Source organism: Castor canadensis, chromosome 2 (genome assembly GCF_047511655.1).
Source record: "Castor canadensis chromosome 2, mCasCan1.hap1v2, whole genome shotgun sequence".
In the NCBI taxonomy this organism is placed as follows: domain Eukaryota; kingdom Metazoa; phylum Chordata; class Mammalia; order Rodentia; family Castoridae; genus Castor; species Castor canadensis.
Window position 1 is genome coordinate 6,930,548 of NC_133387.1, and position 5,506 is coordinate 6,936,053.

Here is a 5,506-nt window from a genome sequence, read left to right on the forward strand (position 1 = left end):
GGAAGGTGACATGTACATGGGTAGACCAAGGACTGAGGCTGCCCCCATCACCTTCACTGGTAATGCCATGGTGATAACAGCAATGACCAAGGGTGTACATGGTCCTAGTGACACAGGGGTTGACAAAAAACAAAGCAGGGTGAGGCCAACCGTGGAACTGAGGGGCTTCCAAGCACAGAGTGACCATGGCAAGGCAGGGGCTCCAGGAAAAATTCAGAAGCACTTTGATATTTATACTCCCTAATCCTAAATATATTGGGATGGAAAGGGATTCTACTATCCTGGAGACAGCAGCTAAATGAATAGCAAAACGTTGAGAGGTACAACAAACTCTACCTCCTTCCTAGAATGGAGTCATGTCCTGATTTCCCAGCCCACACTATGCAGGCCAGAAGGAAGTGGCACCACAATCTTATACTCACAGAAAATAGCTTTCTGAAATAAAAGAGGAATCAAGGTATTTTTAGATTAAGAGAAATCAAGAGAATTTACCAACAGCTGACCTACTTTTAAAAAATGACTATAGAGCTTCTGTGAAAAGAAAGGAAACAATAAAAGAAGGAACCTGGAATTCAAGGAGGGAAGAAAGAACTCAGTAAGCAATACTATGAGATCAGTGTACACTGTATGCATGTATTGAAATATCACAGTGAATGCTATTAATATCTATGATTAATAAATGTTAATTAAAATCAAGATAAAATAAAGTGAAAAAATAAAAGCAAATACAATAAACTGTACTTCTCTTGACTTTTCTAAATTTAGTTTGATGAACTGTGAATCAAAACTAAGGAACTTATTTTTAAAAAGACATACTTGAAATAAAGAAGGCAGTAAAAGATGTGAAAGAGGAGCTGAACAAAGATATGGAAAGTCTCAACAACAACAGAAGATTCGAACAGAAACCCTGGGAACAAAAAGCTTCTTAAGTCAAATTAAAAAATACAGTGGAAAGCCATTCTAGCAGACTGAAACAAACTAAAGACAAAGTTTCAGGGTGCAAAGACAAAATGGATATTAAAGAAAAACCAGAACATTACTAGCAGAAACGACTAAAGAGTTGCAACAGGAATATACAAGAAATACTTCATCAAATGACAAAACCTGTGAATCATGGGAATTGAAAGAGAAGAAGTGGAAGAGAAACTTATAGGTAATATATTCAATGAAATAACAGCAGAAAATTTCCCAAATCTTGATAAGAGATACCCATAAAGGAAGTATGTAGGACACCTAACCAACATGACTGTATAGTGCATCCCTGTAGCATATTATTCTTAAAACAATTAGCACAAAGAACAAAGGAAAACTATTGCACGCTGTAAGAGAGAAAATCCAATAATATGTAAAGATAAACCCACCAGAATAACATCAGATTTCCAACAGAAACATCAAAGGAAAGAAGGTCATGGAGTGAGGCATTTAAAGCACTGAAAAAAACAATTTCAATCCTGCAATACTCTACCCAGCAAAACTATCATTCAAAATTGAAGGAGGAATATACACCTTCCGTGATAAGCACGAATGAAAACAATACATGACCACTAAACCAGCACTGCAGAAGATTCTCAAAGGAATCCTAAACACAAACAATGAAAATAAACACAGGCATGAAAGAATGGGGATTATTCCATCTCAAGAGAAGAGCACAGAATTAAGTGTAAACACATGAACCCTTACACAACAAAAACAACTAAATGGCAGGAATCACTACTTACCTCTCAATATTAACACTGAATGTCAATAGCTTCAACTCCCCATCAAAAGACATTGATTAGCAAACTGGATTGAAAAGGAAGACTTGATGATTTGTTGTTTATAAGAAGCCCAACTTTCAGACAGAAACAAACATTGGTTTAGGGTGAAAGGATAGAAAAAGATTTACCAACTTGTGATGTCTTCAAAGGAACCACTGATGCACACATAAAGAAAAAGATTTACCAAGCTAATGGCCCCCAAAACAGGCAGGAGTAGTTATACTTACATCAGATAAAGTAGACTTCAAACCTAAATTAATCAGAACAGAAAAAGAAGGTCACTTCATACTAATAAAAGGAGCATATATCAAGAGTAAATAAGATTATTAAGTAAAATACACCCAATGTTATTTTATCAATAACTACAGGAAAGGATCTCAAGACACTAAACACAGAGCGATGATAAAGAGATGGAAGCACGTAATACCATTTCTAATTGCACAGGTACAGTGGCACACATCTGCTATCCCAGCTACTTATCCCTCCTACTTAGTAGGAGGATCACTTGAGTGTGGGAAACATAGTCAGGCCCTTTCTCAAAAAAATAAATACAGCTTTTAAGTATAAACATAGAAAAATAACTATCTAACTTACATGCTAAACACTAAACAAAACTAATGAAAGAAATAAAGCAAGCTCAGGTAATTGGGGAAACAAAGCAATATTCATAGATCAGAAGACCCATCAAAATAAAGAAAGCAATTATTTTCCAGATATATACACAGCAAGATTTTTTGCAGATAAAGACAAGATTCTTCTAAATTTTACATGAAAGCTAGAAATAAGTAGAATAAATTAGGAATAAATTACAATAGTTCTATTTTGAAACAGAAAGTTTTGAATAACAAATGGGAGAAGTCAGTCTACCCAATTGAAAGACTTATTAGACATCCATAATAATCCAACACTATGTTATTAGCAAAGGGACACATTCACAGGTCAACAAAACATAATAAAGAACTCAAAAGTAGATTCTTACAAATATACCACACTGATTTTTGGAAAAGGAGCAAGGTCAATGTACTGGAGAAGGGATTCCATTTTCAAGAAGTGGCGCCAGTGAAATTGGACTTCAGTAGGCAAAAACTAATCCTTGAACTATGTCTCACACTGAATTCACCTTCCATGAGCATCTTCCACCTCACCTCTACTGTAAGGGTTTTATAACATGGCACTGGTACCTCCTTCCTCCAGTCTTCCGCATTATCACTGCCATGTTTTTACATTTACATATAATATAAACTGCAAGGTCAGATAACTCTTTTATCGTTGGTTTGGTTTCTTATAGTGCTAGAGTCAAACCCAAAGATTTGTCCATGCTAGGCAAAGACTCTACCACTGAGCTACATCTCCAGCCTTCAACTGTCTCATAAAGAAAAATTTCAAATGATAGAATCTTTTCCATCTTTCTAAGTATTCCTAGTTTTGGTTTCTTGTTCCTTAATGTAGTCCCAGTTACCATCCACTTCCACTTTCCATCTACCTCACCTTGCTCATGGAGCAATCCTAAGCAGCCCATTGTCCAATGTCTGGAAAAAGAAAAAGAAAAAAAAAAGATCCTCTCTATACTTTGTCCATTTTTCTGGTTGTTTATGGAAGAAGGGTAAGTAACAATCCTGGTTACTCCATCATGGCTACAACTGAACACCCCTAGTCTCTTGTCGTACAATGCATTTGATGAACACATTAGGTCATTTGTACTATTGACACTCTTCCATTCTGAATTGTGGTTTACATCCTCAGGCCACCGTTTTTCATGCTCCTCAGTCTCAGACATTTTTGTAAACTGGGAGATAGTCACAATTGATTTGATAAGAGATCAGAATCAAGTTCAAGTGTTTTACAATCTTATTCACAGATGGAGTAGGAGATTTATATATGTTCAGAATGAAAAGTGTATGTATCCTCAAGAAATAAAGTGGTCACTTCTAGAGGACTGTGGAAGAATCAAGTCAGTTAGATGGAGACAAGATCTCTTAATATTTACTGTTTCATATTGTGCTAGGTTCTGAACCATGTAAATGTTTATTTAAAATTAAATATTAAGGAGTCCTCACTATTCCTTATCACAGACACATATTTTTTTAACATTTAAACGCTATCTTTTCACTATTGAAAGATAAGAGGAAAGCAAAATTTATAACTGTGTTAAGTGCTGTAAGAGAAGGTTTCCAACACCCAAACAGAGAATTTCCTTTATAATTAAACTTACCCTAATCTTCCACAGAAGTTAGCCTTATTCACGTGCTTAGAAAAGGCAAAAGGTAAGCACGTTAGTAATTTTGCACTACTGTTCACATTCCAGAAGTCACTGTGTGGATTCAAAGTGCCAATGGTCCTTTCTTTCCATCACAATTCTGCATCATAATTCTACAGAGCAGCTTATACACAGGAAGAATGGAGTCAAGAGGCAAACTGTCACATTTATATCCAAAGCACAGAACTACCTAGTAACTTGGGGTAAAGAACACAGCAAAATTCAAAGCTCCCATGAGGCTTTCCAACCTTTCCCCTGAATGGGGAAGTGTGAGCCAGAGAGCAACTCAAGTAACACTTGCAAAATAATAGCCTGAGAAGAGTCAACCTACAGAGAAAACACCTCCCTGACTCTTCCAGACACAGACCTACTCTGCACAGCTTATAATAGGAAGCATGAAGCCCCCGGTAGGCTACACCCACAAAGGTACAGGGAGATCCAGGAAGCAGACACAGGGCTCTTGGAAGCTGACTCCTGGTTTCAGGCACAGTAACTTTAGCAGTGAGGTATGGCTGAACAGATGCAGGTTTTCCCCATTTTCTTTCCCTCAAATCATCCCTTCCACTAGGAGCTTGTCATGGTTTGGACCTTAAATGTCCCCAAATGGCCTACCAGCCTGTGGAGCAATTAGGAGGTGGTGGAACGTTTAGGAGGTGAGGCCTTGTGGGTGGATGTTGCAGTAATGGGGCGTGCCATTGAAGGGGATGTTGGGACCCCTTTCTTCCCCGCCTCATGCTTCCTGCCGGCTGTGAGGTGAGCAGCTTTGCTCACCTCAACATGATGTTCTGCCTCAATAGAGGCCCCAAAACCCACAGAATCAAGTGACTATAGACTAAAACCTAGGAAACCATGAACAAAAATAAACCTTTTCTCCACTTAAGGTTATTTTCACTGTTATTTTGTCACAGCAATGGAAAGCTGCCTAACGCAGAGTGAATAATTTGAATCTTCTCTCTTTTGGAAATTGAGGAACAAGAAATTCTCTTTGAAAATATTAGGGGCCTCTTGTAATAAGCTTTGAACGGTTCCTTTCAAAATCCAGGAACCATGCTTACAAAACCTAGGACCACAGGAAGACACAGCAGCCCCAGCTGACACCCAGGTGACACCCAGCACCCGTTTCCAACCATGTGAGTGAAACACATGGCATTACAGCTCAACTGAGACCCCAGATGACTACAACCCAGGTGTTATTTGTTAGCGGTGCTTGCTCCACCCTGCACAAGACTAATGTGTCATCAAATGCAGAAATACGCCAGTGTTCCTAGCAGAAAATTCTGGATGTAGTATTTCCATTAAATCAGTAACTTATCAGATAGTTCTAAGCAGGATCCAATATGGCAATGACTTTAGAAGTCCCATTAGAAGAAATGAACAAGTCATTAATCCTAAAACAAGAAGAAGAAGGCTAAAAGCTGTGCAAGAAGAAAAACAGAGGCAGTTGAAAAACAAAGACAAAAGCAGGAGGCTGCAAAACAGGAAGCAGAGCACA

At 38.0% G+C, this 5,506-nt stretch overlaps 1 non-coding gene across 1 annotated transcript; it reads left to right on the plus strand.

Annotated features, from left to right (window-relative positions):
• Positions 1–1,861: 1,861 nt before the first annotated feature.
• Positions 1,862–1,921, plus strand: LOC141421076 (small nucleolar RNA SNORD42). The gene has a single exon (XR_012445764.1). It is a non-coding gene; the product is annotated as a small nucleolar RNA SNORD42 (small nucleolar RNA).
• The last annotated feature ends 3,585 nt before the right edge of the window (positions 1,922–5,506 follow it).